This window comes from Oncorhynchus mykiss, chromosome 2 (genome assembly GCF_013265735.2).
Source record: "Oncorhynchus mykiss isolate Arlee chromosome 2, USDA_OmykA_1.1, whole genome shotgun sequence".
In the NCBI taxonomy this organism is placed as follows: Eukaryota; Metazoa; Chordata; class Actinopteri; order Salmoniformes; family Salmonidae; genus Oncorhynchus; species Oncorhynchus mykiss.
Window position 1 is genome coordinate 67,122,395 of NC_048566.1, and position 19,584 is coordinate 67,141,978.

The 19,584-nt window shown below is 40.5% G+C and overlaps 1 protein-coding gene across 3 annotated transcripts in view; it reads left to right on the forward strand.

Annotated features, from left to right (window-relative positions):
- The first annotated feature begins 13,547 nt into the window (after positions 1–13,547).
- The window catches only part of LOC110494462 (zinc finger CCCH domain-containing protein 18), a 40,581-nt gene continuing 34,544 nt past the window's right edge, over positions 13,548–19,584 (forward strand). For all 3 annotated transcript variants that reach the window (XM_036953889.1, XM_036953899.1, XM_036953894.1), the window contains exon 1: positions 13,548–13,719. The gene's annotated coding sequence lies outside the window, so the exon portion shown is untranslated. The remainder of the gene's footprint in view (positions 13,720–19,584) is intronic.

Genomic DNA, 19,584 nt, shown 5'->3' on the forward strand with positions numbered 1-19,584 from the left:
AAGAAGACTGTGGGAGCTGTACTGTTAGATTTCAGTGCAGCCTTTAAATATGATTGACCATAACCTGTTGTTGGGAAAACGTATGTGTTATGGCTTTTCAGCCTCTGTCCTATCGTGGATTCAGAGCTATCTATCTAATAGTGTTTTCTTAAATGGAAGCTTCTCTAATGTCAAGCATGTAAAGTGTGGTGTACTCTAGGGCAGCTCTCTAGGCCCTCTACTCTTTTCTATTTTTACCAATGACCTGCCACTGGCATTAAACAAAGCATGTGTGTCCATGTATGCTAATGAAATCACTGAAACCCTGAAAGAGTTGCAGTCTGTTTTGAAATGGGTGGCAAGTAATAAACTGCCCCTGAACATCTCTAATACTAAGAGCCTTGTATTGTATCTTATATAGCGCAGGTGAACAGCAAACCTGGTTTAAAAAAACAAATAAAGCAACACCTCATGGCACAACGTCTCTACCCATGTGGCCTACTTGTTGTGTGTACTGACATGTACAGTATCAGTCAATAGTTTGGACACGCCTACTCATTCCAGGGTTTTTCTTTATTTGTACGTATTTTCTACATTGTAGAATAATAGTGAAGACATCAAAACTATGAAATAACACAGAAGGAATATTGTAATAACATTACGATTTACATAAATTTAACAACATTAACATGTTAAAGTATTCTGTCTGTAATGTCTTTTCGTTAAATGTCAGACCTCAGTAAGACTAGCTGTCACCATTGGCACCGGCTAATGGGGATTCTAATAGATCAAATCAAATATCAGTATACATTACAAGTTATTGCTCACATATACCCTTTAATCATACAGTTGAAGTCGGAAGTTTACATACACCTTAGAAAAATACATTTAACTCAGTTTTTCACAATTCCTGACATTTAATCCTAGTAAAAATGCCCTGTTTTAGGTCAGTTAGGATCACCACTTTATTTTAAGAATGTGAAATGTAAGAATAATAATAGAGAGTGTAACGGCTGTTGGTGGAAGAAGACCAAGGTGCAGTGTGATACATGTTCATATTTATTTATTGAACACTGAAATAACAAAAATAACAAAGAGAACGAACAAAACCAAAACAGTTGTCTGGTGCAGACACAAAACAGAAAACAACTACCCACAAAACCCATGTGGGAAAAAGCTACCTAAGTATGGTTCTCAATCAGAGACAACGATAGACAGCTGCCTCTGATTGAGAACCACGCCGCCAAACAACAAAGAAATACAAAACATAGAAAATGAACATAGAATGCCCACCCTAGTCACACCCTGGCCTAAACAAAATAGAGAATAAAAGACTCTCTATGGTCAGGGCATGACAGAGATAATTATTTATTTCAGCTTTAATTTCTTTCATCACATTCCCAGTGGGTCAGAAGTTTACATTCACTCAATTAGTATTTGGTAGCATTGCCTTCAAATTGTTTAACTTGGGTCAAATGTTTCGGGTAGTCTTCCACAAGCTTCCCACAATAAGTTGGGTGAATTTGGCTCATTCCTCCCGACAAAGCTGGTGTAACTGAATCAGGCTTGTAGGCCTCCTTGCTCGCACACGCTTTTTCAGTTCTGCCCACAAATGTTCTATAGGGTTGAGGTCAGGGCTTTGTGATGGCCACTCCAATACCTTGACTTTGTTGTCCTTAAGTCATTTTGCCACAACTTTGAAAGTATGATTGGGGTCATTGTCCATTTGTAAGACCCATTTGCGACCAAGTTTTAACTTCCTGACTGATATCCTGAGATGTTGCTTCAACATATCCACGTAATAGTCTTTTCTTATGAGGCCATCTATTTTGTGACATACACCAGTCCCTCCTGCAGCAAAGCACCCCCACAACATGATGCTGCCGCCCCCATGCTTCACCGTTGGGATGGTGTTCTTCAGCTTGCAAGCCTCCCCCTTTTTCCTCCAAACATAATGATGGTCATTATGGCCAAACAGTTCTATTTTTGTTTCATCAGACCAGAGGACATTTCTCCAAAAAGTACGATCTTTGTCCCCATGTGCATTTGCAATCCGTAGTCTGGCATTTTCATGGAGGTTTTGGAGCAGTGGCTTCTTCCTTGCTGAGCGGCCTTTCAGGTTCTGTTGAAAATAAGAATTTGTTCTTAACTGACTTGCCTAGTTAAATAAAGGTAAAATATATATATATATATATATATATATATATATATATATATATATATATATATACACATACATATATATATATATATATATATATATATATATATATATATATATATATATATATATATATATATACAGGACTTGGTTTACTGTGGATATAGATACTTTTGTACCTGTTTCCACCAGCATCTTTCACAAGGTCCTTTGCTGTTATTCTGGGATTGATTTTCATTTTTCGCACCAAAGTACGTTCATCTCTAGGAGACAGAAAGCATCTCCTTCCTGAGCGATATGACAGCTGTGTGGTCCCATAGTGTTTATACTGCGTACTATTGTTTGTACAGATGAATGTGGTACATTCAGGCGTTTGGAAATTGCTCCCAAGGATGAACGAGACTTGTTGAGGTCTACAATTGTTTTTATGAGGTCTTGGCTGATTTCTTTTGATTTTCCCATGGTGTCAAGCAAAGAGGCACTGAGTTTGAAGGTAGGCCTTGAAATAGATCCACAGGTACACCTCCAAAACTATAGTTTGTTAACAAGAATTTGTGGAATGGTTGAAAAATAGTTTTACTGACTCCAACCTAAGTGTATGTAAACTTCTGACTTCAACTGCATATCATTGGAAAGATTCAGAGCTATACATCAGACACATTTTTGGAATGTTCTGGTCAACAGAACCTTGACCATTGAGCTCAAGGATACCATGATACCTTTGATCTCTAGGGGCGGCAGGTAGCGTCACGGTTGGGCCAGTAACCGAAAGGCCGCTGGTTCGAATTGCCAAGCTGACTACGTGAAAAAAATATGTTGATGTGCCCATGAGCAAGGCACTTAAGATGAGCATCTACTAAATGACAACAATTGTAAACATGTAAATGATGCTACCAAGATTACGGATAATCCTGAATGAATCGTGAATAATTAGTTGCAGAGTGTCAAAGACCATACCCCCAAAACATGCTAACTTCTCACCATTACCAATAACAGGGTAGGTTACTTGTATGAAATATAATTGTAGTATGGCCAATACAATCTTAACATTTTTGTTGTGCTGTACAATACACAACCAAATGAGCCAGGTGTGTCAGATATAAACATGTTCAATTATTTATAGAGCTGTGGTAAGAATGTTCCCAAAAAGCTGTGTGAATTGCAGATTTCTGAATATGTCATAATTGCAACATTTAATCTTCAAACATATAAAAATGTTATCCTATTAACTCTTTTCATAAAATGCCAATACATTTAACCTAGTATATTGATGATGAGAGCAGCAAACCATTACACATAGTTTGACTCAATTAAGGTGTATTCTTACTATGGGCCCATAGCAGATTGGTCTGTTACTAGAATACTAAAAGTAATATAATTGGCCTCAACAGGCCCAACATTGGATTTTTACTACATTGTAATGGAATATATGGGGCAGGTTTATAGTCCTCAGTTAAAAGGATAACGTTGTTTATAATTTGAATCAGCCCAAATCCATGATTATTTAGATGTTTAAATCCATTTCACATGGATGGGCAAGCTACAATTATGGTCATACAAAATTGAGTGGTTTGGCGGCCATATTGGATACGTGAATCCTTTGATGGCCCTGTTTCTACAAATATTTTTAATACCCTGTTCTGGCTGTGTGTGTGAAATGTTGTGCATCTATCACCAAATTTATAATCCAAAAACATAGCTGCCCAACTACATGGAATTCAATAGCTAATCTTCCGACATTTTAATGTCAATTGGCTATTTTTAAACAATAGTTGTAGCTGATAGCAAAGTTGATTATATTATATATAATTTGAAAGGTAATTTTATGACATTTCAGAACTCAATTCAAAAGGAACTCGCATATCTGAGCAATCTTATTTGCAGGTGCATGGCAACAATTGAACAAGATGAAGGAAAAAGGATACCGCACACTGCTCTTGATAGTATCACTGATCTTTAATAAACTTACGTATCGGCCTCACGGCCTTCGTCAGAGCTTTTGTGATTTAAAAAAAATGTGCACCCTTATGTAAACCTAGCCCCACCCACATCCGTTCCACACATCGAAGGGGGTTGGAGGCAAAGGAAAAACAAATAAGTGCTACCAAATATAACAATATGCATTTCATAAATATTACACACGTGTATAAATAAGACGTATGAAACACGTCTGTAAAACCACAATGAGGACATGTTTTCATTAGTCATTGGGTACATTGTACGAAAAACATAGTAATCTTAAATAGGCACATAATTCATGTTCAAATTCACAACATAACATACAGTGCCTTGCGAAAGTATTCGGCCCCCTTGAACTTTGCAACCTTTTGCCACATTTCAGGCTTCAAACATAAAGATATAAAACTGTATTTTTTTGTGAAGAATCAACAACAAGTGGGACACAATCATGAAGTGGAACGACATTTATTGGATATTTCAAACTTTTTTAACAAATCAAAAACTGAAAAATTGGGCGTGCAACCGACCTGAACATTGAGTAATAACTTGTTCAAAGGAGGCTGGTGGGAGGAGCTATAAGAGGACATGCTAATTGTGATGGCTGGAATGGAATAATGGAAACAAACACATCAAGCATATGGAAACCACATGTTTGACTCCAGCCATTACAATGAGCATGTCCTTATATAGCTCCCACCACCAGCCTCCTCTGATTTTGTTATATACCAACATTGTTTGTAATAGGGTAAAATTCTTATGGGAAAACTGAATGGGATGGAGGGATGAAAGAAAGTGTGATAACACAGAGAAAGCTACCATTGCTTCACTGCAATCACACATTTACCAACTTTAGAGACGTTCAAGAAAATCACTATGAAACATCATCGGCCCAAGTCAGCCCGACCAAACCCACTGGCTCATGGACTAGAGATGATTGGAAGAAAAATAATTCTGTATTGTGGTCAGTAGGTCATCATCTACCAGCTGCAGGCTGTACCTTTAACAAACTGTTTAATAAACTACTAAGTTTGACCTTAAAAAAATGGAAGTAAGCCTTGTCTGCTAACAACAGATACCTTGTTGTGACTATTACATTTAAAGGCCTTAATTTCATTGTTTCAATTTTGCATATTCATCTAATGACACACATCTTTACAGTGTTCGGTGCAGTTTGAACTCTCTGCTGCCATCGGTTGCTCTGCTCATTCCTGCGAAACACACATCGTGAGAGTCATTATTGCTCTGGGCTTCAATTGCCTTGCTGTGTCATGACGAATGGCAACTTTAATTCTGATTGTGTTGGAAATGACATGATGGTAACTGAAGTCATGTGATGTGAATTAAGCTGTTGCAGATTTTGTGTCCCCTGACAGTATGGTCATAAATGGAAGAAACAATTTGGAACTTGTTTGTAAATCTGTCAGTGTATTTTGTGCCTGAGCTTAATAGCAGTATCTGTGACAACAGCATGAGAATCCACGGAGTCCAGTACAAGTTCTTTAAAATAGGTGGCTCATGGAGGCTTATCACAATCTTTGGGCATCATGGAGTATTGTCACTTCAAATGTCCAAGTAAATTAACTAAAACAATACTGTCATACAGATCTGCATAATTACTGAAATCAATTACATTAACTAATCATCAAACTCATTAATATATACTCAAACTCATAAATAATAATAATATTCAGCATTAACTTTACTGAGAATTAAATGTGATAGGCTTATCAGGTCGTCATGTCTATTTGAGAGACTTATCCACAAAATAATAAACAGCTACAATCTCCCACTACATGTCATTCTCAAATGCATAGCCCATAATACTGTCACCAAAACCCACAAAGATATTCCCCAGAACCCTGCTGTAGTGGCATCTCCCAGAGATTATTAAAAATGTATGGTGAATTTTGCAGGAAAATTGCAGTAAAGTATTAGGCAAACAATGTGAATGAATTATGGCGTTAATAACTTTGATCCCTTGCACATCTCTGGCACTAGTCCTCCACAACATTTGCGCACCTACCTCATATCCATTCTTGATGATTGATGTGCATGGACACACTTCCCCAATTTCTTGTTTCTTCAGATTATTTTCAGCTCTGTTATTCACCTTGAATACTGTGTAGCTAATAATTGTTTCTGTTGTCTAAGAGAATTTACAGTCTCGCGGACCAGCAATGAGGCTATGATGCGCCTTCACAGCCTCTTCAACGCTCTAAGTCGTGCATGCTTTCATCATGGCTCATGTCTCCCCCTTGCGTTGAACCGCTTCCCAAGTGCTGTCATTCACATAGCCTACGCTACTACTGTTCTTCCATCTTTCACTTGCATTAAACTGTTGTGGGGGTGCGTTTTGTTAATCATTAACCCCTGTAATCCTAAAATATGCAGTTCTGCATGCAGGAATACAGACTCCTATAGATAATTCAGCCAGTCATCAAGATCTACAATTATTTTTGACTCAGCTATGGAGGCTTCTTACAGGGTTCTGTTATTCTGATGGTAATCACTAGCCTGTAGCCTACAATGTACATTATTCCCTAAAATTAACACAGCAGGTCTAGCCCTCCACTTACACTTCACCTTCACAAGTCCATCACCTATGGGACAGCACCATCCCACTGAAATCAAATCGTATTTGTCACATGCGCCAAATACAACAGTACCTTACAGTGAAATGCTTACTTACAAGCCCTTAACCAACAATGCAGTTTTGAAAAAATACATAAAGAAAAATACAAAATAAAAGTAAGAAATAATAAAAGACCAGCAGTAACATAACAATAGAAAAGCTATATACAATACAAGTACAATATGTGGGGTCACCGGTTAGTCGAAGTAATTTCTCCATTCCTGTCATTATTGAAAGAGATCGTGATACCTCACATCTCAAAATAGGGCTACTTAATGTTAGATCCCTTACTTCAAAGGCAATTATAGTCAATGAACTAATCACTGATCATAATCTTGATGTGATTGGCCTGACTGAAACATGGCTTAAGCCTGATGAATTTGCTGTGTTTAATGAGGCCTCACCTCCTGGCTACACTAGTGACCATATCCCCCGTGCATCCCGCAAAGGCGGAGGTGTTGCTAACATTTAAGATAGCAAATTTCAATTTACAAAAAGAAAATGACGTTTTCGTCTTTTGAGCTTCTAGTCATGAAATCTATGCAGCCTACTTAATCATTTTTTATAGCTACTGTTTACAGGCCTCCTGGGCCATATATAGCGTTCCTCATTGAGTTCCCTGAATTTCTATTGGACTTTGTAGTCATAGCAGATAATATTCTAATTTTTGGTGACTTTAATATTCACATGGAAAAGTCCACAGACCCACTCCAAAAGGCTTTCGGAGCCATCATCGACTCAGTGGGTTTTGTCCAACATGTCTCTGGACCTACTCACTGTCACAGTCATACTCTGGACCTAGTTTTGTCCCATGGAATAAATGTTGTGGATCTTAATGTTTTTCCCCATAATCCTGGACTATCGGACCACCATTTTATTACGTTTGCAATTGCAACAAATAATCTACTCAGACCCCAACCAAGGAACATCAAAAGTCTTGCTATAAATTCACAGACAACACAAAGATTCCTTGATGTCCTTCCAGACTCCCTCTGTCTATCCAAGGACGTCAGAGGAGGACAAAAAAACATTTAACCACCTAACTGAGGAACTCAATTTAACCTTGCGCAATACCCTAGATGCAGTTGCACCCCTAAAAACTAAAAACATTTCTCATAAGAAACTAGCTCCCTGGTATACAGAAAATACCAGAGCTCTTAAGCAAGCTTCCAGAAAATTGGAACGGAAATGGCGCAACACAAAACGGGAAGTCTTCCGACTAGCTTGGAAAGATAGTACCGTGCAGTATCGAAGAGCCCTTACTGCTGCTCGATCATCCTATTTTCCAACTTAATTGAGGAAAATAAGAACAATCCGAAATTCCTTTTTAATACTGTCGCAAAGCTAACTAAAAAGCAGCATTCCCCAAGAGAGGATGGCTTTCACTTCAGCAGTAATAAATTAATGAACTTCTTTGAGGAAAAGCTCATGATTATTAGAAAGCAAATTACGGACTCCTCTTTAAATCTGCCTATTCCTTCTAAGCTCAGTTGTCCTGAGTCTGCACAACTCTGCCAGGACCTAGGATCAAGAGAGACACTCAAGTGTTTTAGTACTATATCTCTTGACACAATGATGAAACTAATCATGGCCTCTAAACCTTCAAGCTGCATATTGGACCCTATTACAACTAAACTACTGAAAGAGCCGCTTCCTGTGCTTGGCCCTCCTATGTTGAACATAATAAACGGCTCTTTATCCACTCTCTATCTCTGTACCAAACTCACTAAAAGTGGCAATAAAAAAGCCTCTCTTGAAAAAGCCAAACCTTGAACCAGAAAATATAAAAAACTATCGACCTAAATCGAATCTTCCATTCCTCACAAAAATGTTAGAAAAGGACGTTGCGCAGCAACTCACTGCCTTCCTGAAGACAAACAATGTATATGAAATGCTTCAGTCTGATTTTAGACCCCATCATAGCACTGAGACTGCACTTGTGAAGGTGGTACAGTAAATTACCTTATAATGGCATCAGACCGAGGCTTTGCATCTTAGTGCTGCTTTTAATACCATCGATCACCACATTCTTTTGGAGAGATTGGAAACCCAAATTGGTCTACACGGACAAGTTCTGGCCTGGTTTAGATCTTATCTGTCGGAAAGATATCAGTTTGTCTCTGTGAATGGTTTGTCCTCTGACAAATCAACTGTAAATTTCGGTGTTCCTCAAGGTTCCGTTTTAGGACCACTATTTTTTTCACTATATATTTTACCTCTTGGGGATGTCATTCGAAAACATAATGTTAACTTTCTCTGCTATGCGGATGACACACAGCTGTACATTTCAATGAAACATGGTGAAGCCGCAAAATTGCCCTCGCTAGAAGCCTGTGTTGCAGACACAGGACAAAACAGAGATGCTTGTTCTAGGTCCCAAGAAACAAGGAAATCTTCTGTTGAATCTGACAATTAATCTTAATGGTTGTACAGTCGTCTCAAATAAAACTGTGAAGGACCTCGGCGTTACTCTGGACCCTGATCTCTCTTTTGACGAACATATCAAGACTGTTTCAAGGACAGCTTTTTTCCATCTATGTAACATTGCAAAAATCTGAAACCTTCTGTCCAAAAATAATGCAGAAAAATTAATCCATGCTTTTGTTACTTCTAGGTTAGACTACTGCAATGCTCTACTTTTCGGCTACCCGGATAAAGCACTAAATAAACTTCAGTTAGTGCTAAATACGGCTGCTAAAATCCTGACTAGAACCAAAAAATGGATCATATTACTCCAGTGCTAGCCTCCCTACACTGGCTTCCTGTCAAGGCAAGGCCTGATTTCAAGGTTTTACTGCTAACCTACAAAGCATTACATGGTCTTGCTCCTACCTATCTCTCTGGTATGTTCTGCCGTACATACCTACAAGTACGCTAGAGTCACAAGACGCAGGCCTCCTAATTGTCCCTAGAATTTCTAAGCAAACAGCTGGAGGCAGGGCTTTCTCCTATAGAGCTCCATTTTTATGTAACGGTCTGCCTACCCATGTGAGAGACGCAAACTCGGTCTCAACCTTTAAGTCTTTACTGAAGACTCATCTCTTCAGTGGGTCATATGATTGAGTGTAGTCTGGCCCAGGAGTGTGAAGGTGAACGGAAAGGCTCTGGAGCAACGAATCGCCCTTGCTGTCTCTGCCTGGCCGGTTCCCCTCTTTCCACTGGGATTCTCTGCCTCTAACTCTATTACAGGGGCTGAGTCACTGGTGCTCTTTCATGCCGTCCCTAGGAGGGGTGCGTCACTTGAGTGGGTTGAGTCACTGATGTGATCTTCCTGTCTGGGTTGGCACCCCCCCTTGGGTTGTGCCGTGGCAGAGATCTTTGTGGGCTATACTCGGCCTTGTCTCAGGATGGTAAGTTGGTGGTTGAAGATATCCCTCTAGTGGTGTGGGGGCTGTGCTTTGGTAAAGTGGGTGGGGTTATATCCTTCCTGTTTGGCCCTGTCTGGGGGTATCATCGGATGGGGCCACAGTGTCTCAGCCTCCAGTATTTATGCTGCAGTAGTTTATGTGTCAGGGGGCTAGGGTCAGTTTGTTATATCTGGAGTACTTCTCCTGTCTTATCCGGTGTCCTGTGTGAATTTAAGTATGGTCTCTCTAATTCTCTCTTTCTCTCTTTCTTTCTCTCTCTCGGAGGACCTGAGCCCTAGGACCATGCCTCAGGACTACCTGGCATGATGACTCCTTGCTGTCCCCAATCCACCTGGCCATGCTGCTGCTCCAGTTTCAACTGTTCTGCCTGTGATTATTATTATTTGACCATGCTGGTCATTTATGAACATTTGAACATCTTGGCCATGTTCTGTTATAATCTCCACCCGGCACAGCCAGAAGAGGACTGGCCACCCCCGTAGCCTGGTTCCTCTCTAGGTTTCTTCCTAGGTTTTGGCCTTTCTAGGGAGTTTTTCCGAGCCACCGTGCTTCTACACTTGCGTTGCTTGCTGTTTGGGGTTTTAGGCTGGGGTTCTGTACAGCACTTTGAGCTATCAGCTGATGTACGAAGGGCTATATAAATACATTTGATTTGATTTGATTTAATTGAAGTAATATACACATGTAGGTAGAGTTATTAAAGTGCATAGATAATAACAGTAGCAGCAGCGTCCTGCGGGGACCGGGGCCTGGGATTAAAAATAAATAAAATATAAATAGGACAAAACACACATCACAACAAGAGAGACAACACAACACTACATAAAGACAGACTTCAGACAACAACATAGCAAGGCAGCAACACATGACAACACAGCATGGTAGCAACACAACATAACAACAATATGGTAGCAACACAATATGGTAGCAGCACAAAACAGGGTATAAAAAATATTGGGCACAGACAACAGCACAAAGGGCAAGGTAGAGGCAACAATACATTACACAAAGCAGCCACAACTGTCAGTAAGAGTGTCCACGATTGAGCCTTTGAATGAAGATATTGAGATAAAACTGTCCAGTTTGAGTGTTTGTAGCTGCAGCGAATTGAAAAGAGGAGTGACCTAGGGATGTGTGTGCTTTGGGGACCTTTAACAGAATGTGACTGGCAGAACAAGTGTTGTATGTGGAGGATGAGGGCTGCAGTAGATATCTCAGACATGGGGGAGTGAGGCCTTTTATAAATAAGCATCAACCATTGGGTCTTGCGACGGGTATACAGAGATGACCCGTTTACAGAGGAGTATAGAGTGCAGTGATGTGTCCTATAAGGAGCATTGGTGGCAAATCTGATGGCCGAAAGGTAAAGAACATCTAGCCGCTCGAGAGCACTCTTACCTGCCGACCTGTAAATTATGTCTCCGTAATGTGCGAGGGGTAGCCTAGTGGTTAGAGCGTTGGACTAGTAACCATAAGGTTGCAAGATCAATTCCCCAAGGTAAAAATCTATTGTTCTGCCCCTGAACAAGGTAGTTAACCCACTGTTCCTAGGCTGTCATTGAAAATAAGAATTTGTTCTTAACTGACCTGCCTAGTTAAATAAAGATCAAATTATAGCTTGGGTAGGACAGTCATTTGAATCAGGGTTAGTTTGGCAGCTGGGTTAAAAGAGGAGTGAATACGATAGAAGAAACCAAGTCTAGATTTAACTTTAGCCTGCAGCTTTGATATGTGCTGAGAGAAGGACAGTGCACCGTCTAGCCATACTCCCAAGTACTTGTATGAGGTGACTACATCAAGCTCTAAACCCTCAGAGGTAGAAATAACACCTGTAACACATTCTTCTTACCAAACCACATGACCTTTGTTTTGGAGGTGTTCAGAACAAGGTTAAGGGTAGGGAAAGACTTAACCAAATATGAAAATAGGATATAGAAAGATAACCCAGATGAACAAATAGGTCAAAAATCTAACACCAGACTCCCGGGTGGCGCAGTGGTTAAGGGCGCAGTACTGCAGCGCCAGCTGTGCCATCAGAGTCCCTGGGTTTGCGCCCAGGCTCTGTCGTAACCGGCCGCGACCGGGAGGTCCGTGGAGCGATGCACAATTGGCCTAGCGTCGTCCGGGTTAGGGAGGGCTTGGTCGGTAGGGATGTCCTTGTCTCATCGCGCACCAGCGACTCCTGTGGCGGGCTGGGCGCAGTGCTTCGTCTCTCCCGAGCCCGTACGGGAGTTGTAGAGATGAGACAAGATAGTAGCTACTACAACAATTGGATACCACGAAATTGGGGAGAAAAAGGGGTAAAAAATAAAAATAAAAATAAAATAATGATATGAACATCAAAAAATATATATATATAAATTCTAACACCACCATCCTCGTAAAACAAGGTTAAACCACATGACCTTTGTTATGGAGGTATTCAAAACAAGGTTAGGGGTAGAGAAAGCTTGTTGGACACTATTACTTTGTTTGCCAGCTGTATCATCTGCATATAAATGGATAAGAGAGCTTCCTACTGCCTGAGCTATGTTGTGATGTAAATTGAGAAGACTGTGGGGCTTAGGATTGAGCCTTGGGGTACTCCCTTGGTGACACGCAATGTAATTTACAAAATAGCCTCCAGCACTCTACTCAGCAAATTGGATGCGGTCTATCACAGTGACATCCGTTTTGTCACCAAAGCCCCATATAGTACCCACTACTGCGACCTGTATGCTCTCGTTGGCTGGCCCTCGCTTCATATTCCTCATCAAACCCACTGTTTCCAGGTCATCTATAAGTCTTTGCTCGGTAAAGCCCCGCCTTATCTCAGCTCACTGGTCACCATAGCAGCACCCACCCGTAGCACACGCTCCAGCAGGTATATTTCACTGTTCACCCCCAAAGCCAATTTCTCTGTTCAGCGCCTTTCCTTCCAGTTCTCTGCTGCCAATGACTGGAACGAATTGCAAAAATCACTGAAGCTGGAGACTCATATCTCCCTCACTAACTTTAAGCGCCAGCTGTCAGAGCAGTTTACAGATTACTGCCTCTGTACATAGCCCATCTGTAAATATCCCCTCCAACAACCTCACCCCCATACTGTTACTTATTTTTGTTACTCCTTTGCATTTATTGCCTTACCTCCCTTATCCTACCTCATTTGCATTCACTTGTATATAGACGTTTTCTATTGTATTACTGTGTTTGTTTATCCCATGTGTAACTCTGTGTTGTTGTTTGTGTCGCACTGCTTTGCTTTATCTTGGCCAGGTCGCAGTTGTAAATGAGAACTTGTTCTCAACTAGCTTTAAATAAAGGTGAAATAAATTACAAATAAAAAAATCACTGCGGAGTGTTTTTTGTTTTAACGTTATGGAAGTCATGTTTAATATTGAGCGCACGGTGGCGCCAAAGGACAATAACGTTGCCCGTTTGTGACTTAAACTGACAGTGTCGTATTTTGATGACGTCACTGCAATGGCCGCTCTCACTGTATCGTGTAGGTTTTTTTTATTTCCTCCAGGATAGCAGATAAATAACCATACCATTATTTATTGTAGAGCCTCAGACAAAGAGGAAGAGAGACGGGGTTGTTCTTAACGCCGCCTGTCTTCAACGAGGTTCAGGTTGGAAAGGTGACTGAAAATATTTAAAGTTTATGTAGCTAACGTTACTGGTGTTTGTAGGGGGAGGGTTGCATTGTTAATTGAACAGACAAGCATGCTTCGATAGCAGACCAGAAAGTGCTATTTTGCGTGTATAAAGTTGCTTTTCAGTTGCATTGGTTGGTTAAACATTTTTTAACTCATTGTGGCATCTTCTAAATACAAATCAGACGTTAGCCTCTTGTCTGGTATAGCCCTCGCAGTTTTCGGGCCTGCTTCACCCGGTAACTAGCTAACGTTAGCATTGTTGTTGTAAGCTAACGAGACATCTTTTCGTCCTACTGCGCTGAAGTTGCCTCTTAATTTGCTTATATCTAGCTACGCCATTGTTCTACTAAAAACACAGAGTCCCCCAGTTTTAATAAGAATATTGTGTTGAAGGCAGCTATGATCACCTTCTCTAGTTGAAACACAACTAGTTAACGTTCGCTTACTTCGCTAGGTAATTTCCCAATAAAATGTGATTTGATATAAAATATCAATATGTAATCATCTCTGACAGACTTATTGACCTGCGTGAAGATTACTATTCTCGAGATATGGCGGATGCACTCGCTACATGCATGTATCTTATTACGAACTTTGGGGCTATATGCAATCAGATTACTAGCTACAATTCGCGTTTTGACGTCTTCCATCGAGAAAGTGATAGACACACTATGTTGATGATTTAAATGAAATCACATTTTCTTGGTTACATACAGTACCAGTCAAGTTGACACCTACTCATTTAAGGAATTTTATTTTTTACTACATTGTAGAAAAACTATGACATAACACATGGAATCATGTAGTAACCAAAAAAAGACAAATCAAAACATTTTTGATTCTTCAAAGTAGCCACCCTTTGCCTTGACAGCTTTGCACACTCTTGGCATTCTCTCCACCATCTTTACCTGCAATGCTTTCCCAATGGTCTTGAATGAGTACCCACATGTTGAGCACTTGTTGGCTACTTTTCCTTCACTCTGCTGTCCAACTCATCCCAAACCATCTCAATTGGGTTGAGGTTGGGTGATTGTGGAGACCAGGTCATCAGATGCATCACACTCCTTGGTCAATAGACCTTACACTGCCTGGGGGTGTAAAAACAAATGATAGTCCCACTAAGTGCAAACCAGATGGGATGGTGTATCACTGCAGAATTCTGTGGTAGCCATGCTGGTTCAGTGTGCCTTGAATTCAAAATAAATCACTGACAGTGTCACCAGCAAAGCACCATCACACCACCTCCATGCATCACGGTGGGAATCACACATGTGAAGGTCACCAGTTCACCTGCTCTGCGTTTTACAAAGACACAGTGGTTGGAAGCAAAAATCGGAACTTTGGACTCATCAGACCACTGGTCTAATGTCTGTTGCTCGTGTTTCTTGGACCAAGCAAGTCTTCTTAATATTGGTGTCCTTTAGTAGTGGTTCCTTTGCTATAATTTGACCATGAAGGCCTGATTCACACAGTCTCCTGTGAACAGTGGATGTTGAAAAGTGTCTGTTACTTGTACTTTGTGAATCATTTACTTGGGCTGCAATTCTTGAGGCTGGTAACTCTAATGAACTTACCATCTGCAGCAGAGGTAACTCTGGGTCTTTATTTCCTGTGGCAGTCCTCATGAGCCAGTTCCATCATATTTCTTGATGGTTTTTGTGACTGCACTTGAAGAAACTTTCTTAAGTTCTTAAAAAGAAGAAACTTGTTAAAGTTCTTAATTTTTGATATTGACTGACCTTCATGTCTTAAAATAAGTATGGACTATTGTATCTCTTTGCTAATTTGAGCTGTTGCCATAATATGGACTTGGTCTTTTACCAAATAGCACCCCAACTGATTGGCTCAGATGCATTAAGAAGGAAAGAAATACCACAAATGAACTTCTAACAAGGCATACCTGTTAATTGAAATGCATTCCAGGTGACTACCTCATGAAGCCTGTTGAGAGAATGCCAGGAGTGTGTAAAGCTGTCATAAAGGCAAAGGGTGGCTGCTTTGGTGAATGTCAAATATAACATACATTTTGGTTACTACATGATTCCATATGTGTTATTTCATAGTTTATTTCTTCACTATTATTCTACAATGTAGAAAATAGTATAAATAAATAAAAACCCTTGAATGAGTAGCTGTGTCAAATTTTGGCTGGTACTGTATGCTGAACAAAAATATAAACCCAACATGAAACAATTAATGATTTTACTGAGTTCATATAAGGAAACCAGTCAATGTTCTATTATAATCTCCACCCGGCACAGCCAGAGGAGGACTGGCCACTCCTCATAGCCTGGTTCCTATAGGTTTCTTCCTAGGTTTTGGCCTTTCTGGGGAGTTTTTCCTAGCCACCGTGCTTCTTCACATGCATTGCTTGCTGTTTGGGGTTTTTACGGCTGGGTTTCTGTACAGCACTTTGAGATATCAGCTGATGTAAGAAGGGCTATATAAATTGATTTGAATTTAACTATGGATTTCACATAACTGGGCAGGGGCGCAGTCATGGGAGGGCATAGGCACACCAACCTGGGAGCTACTGACAAACATATGGGCCTAGCTCCCAAGTCGGTGGGCCTATGCCCACCTATGGCTGCGCCTAGTTTCATCAGCTGTCCGGGTGGTTGGTCTCAGTTGATCCCACAGGTGAAGAAGCTGGATGTGGAGGTCCTGGGCTGGTGTGGTTACACGTGATCTGCGATTTTGAGGCCTGGTTGGACATACTGCCAAATTCTCTAAAATTATGTTGCTTTATGTTTGAGAAATTAACATTCTATTCTCTGGCAAAAGCTCTGATGGACATTCCTGCAGTCAACATGCCAGTTGCACGCTCCCTCAAATTGAGACATCTTTGGCATTGTATTGTGTGACGACAACTGCACATTTTATAGCGTCCTTTTCTTGTCCCCGGCACAAGGTGCACCTGTGTAATGATTGTGCTGTTTAATCAGCTTTTTGATATGCCACACCTGTCAGGTGGATGGATTATCTTGGAAAATGAGAAATTCTCACTAACTGAGTAAACAAATTTGTGCACAAAATTGGAGTGAAATTTGGAACATTTCTGTGATCTTTTATTTCAGCTCATGAAACATGGGACCAACACTTTACATGTTGCGTTTATATTTTTTTTCTCTGTATATTTATCAGATGTTATTGCAGGTGTATCAAAATGCTTGTGATCCTAGCTCCAACGTTGCAGTAATATCTAACGATACACACTAATGTAAAATATTGGAATTTAGAAGTATTAGGACGCGCAATGTCGGAGTCAGGACTATGTATATGTACAGTTGAAGTCGGAAGTTTACATACACTTTAGCCAACTACATTTAAACTCAGTTTTTCACAATTCCTGACATTTAATCCTATTAAAAATTCCCTGTTTTAGGTCATTTAGGATCACCACTTTATTGTAAGAATGTCAGAAGAATAGTAGAGAGAAGGATTTATTTCAGGTTTTATTTCTTTCATCACATTCCCAGTGGGTCAGAAGTTTACATACACTCAATTAGTACTTGGTAGCATTGCCTTTAAATTTATTAATTCGGCCAAACGTTTCGGGTAGCCTTCCACAAGCTTCCCACAATAAGTTGGGTGAATTGTGGCCCATTCCTCCTGACAGAGCTGGTGTAACCGAGTCAGGTTTGTAGGCCTCCTCGCTCTCACACGCTTTGTCAGTTCTGCCCACAAATTTTCTATGAGATTAAGGTCAGGGCTTTGTGATGGCATATCCAATACCTTACCTTTGTTGTCCTTGAGCCAATTTTCCACGACTTAGGAAGTATGCTTGGGGTCATTGTCCATTTGTAAGACCCATTTGCGACCAAGCTTTAACTTCCTGACTGGTGTCTTGAGATGTTGCTTCAATATGTCCACATAATCTTCCTTCCTCATGACGCCATCTATTTTGTGAAGTGCACCAGTCCCTCCTGCAGCAAAGCACCCCGACAACATGATGCTGCCACCCCTGTGCTTCACAGTTGGGATAGTGTTCTTCGGCTTGCAAGCATTCACCTTTTTCCTACAAACATAACGATGGTCATTATGGCCAAACAGTTCTATATTTGTTTCATCAGACCAGAGGACATTTCTCCAAAAAGTACGATCTTTGTCCCCATGTGCAGTTGCAAACCGTAGTCTGTCTTTATGGCGGTTTTGGAGCAGTTGCGTCTTCCTTGCTGAGCGGCCTTTCAGGTTATGTCGATATAGGACTCGTTTTACTGTGTATATATATATACTTTTGTACCTGCTTCCTCCAGCATCTTCACAAGGTCCTTTTCAGTTCTGGGATTGATTAGCACGTTTCGCACCAAAGTACGTTCATCTCTAGGAGACAGAACGCATCTCCTTCCTGAGCAGTATGATGTCTGCGTGAGTCCATGGTGTTCATACTTGCGTACTATTGTTTGTACAGATGAACATGGTACCTTCATGCATTTGAAAATTGCTCCCAAAGATGAACCAGACTTGTGGAGGTCTCAAACTTTTTTTCTGAGGTCTTGGCTGATTTCTTTTGATTTTCCCATGATGTCAAGCAAAGATGCAATGAGTTTGAAGGAAGGCCTTGAAATACATCCACGGGTACACCTCCAATTGACTCAAATGATGTCAATTAGCCTGTCAGAAGCTTCTAAAGCCATGACATCATGTTCTGGAATTTTCCAAGCTGTTTATTGGCACAGTCAACTTAGTGTATGTAAACTTCTAACCCACTGGAATTGTGATACAGGGAATTATAAGTGAAATCATCTGTATGTAAACAATTGTTGGAAAAATGACTTGTCATACACAAAGTAGATGTCCTAACCGACTTGCCAAAACTTTGGTTTGTTAACAAGAAATGTGTGGAGTCGTTGAAAAACAAGTTTTAATGACTCCAACATAAGTGTATGTAAACTTCCGACTTCAACTGTATGTGTGGTAAGAAGTATAGACATTATGGACAGTATATGAATATAATATGTAGTATATCTGAAGAGTGGTATATGTACAGCAGTATTTCTACAGTGCATTCGGGAATGTATTCAGACCCCTTCCCTTTTTCCACATTTTGATACCTTTCAGCCTTATTCCAAAAAGGATTGACATAAATACAAATTCTCATCAATCTACACACAATGACAAAGTGAAAACAGGTTATTAGAAATGTTTGCTAATTTATTTACATAAGTATTCAGATCCTTTGCTATAAGACTCGGGTGCATCCTGTCCTTGAGATGTTTCTACAACTTGATTGGCGGCCAACTGTGGTGAATTCAATGAATTAAAAAAGAAAAGGAGAGCTGCACACCCTAGGAGCTCAGATGCAATAATTAAATAACCTAATATCTAATGTTTCGACAGACAAGCTGTTTTCATCAGGGTATTTCAATTCATTGGACATGAAAGGCACACACCTGTCTATATACAGGTTGACAGTGCATGTCAGAGCAAAACCAAGCCACGAGGTCGAAGGAATAGTCTGTAGAGCTCTGAGACATGATTGTATTGAGGCACAGATCTGGGGAAGGGTAGCAAAAAATGTCTGCAGCATTGAAGGTCCCCAAGAACACAGTGGACTCCATCATTCTTAAACGGAAGAAGTTTGGAACCACCAAGACTCTTCCTAGAGCTGGCCAAACTGAGTAACCGGGGGAGAAGGGCCTTGCTCAGGGAGGTGACCAAGCACCCGATGGTCACTCTGACAGAGCTCTAGAGTTCCTCTGTGGAGATGGGAGAACCTACCAGAAGGACAACCATCTCTGTAGCACTCCACCAATCAGGCCTTTATGGTAGAGTGGCCAAACAGATGCCACTCCTCAGTAAACGTTACATGACAGCCCGCTTAGAGTTTGCGAAAAAAGGCACCTA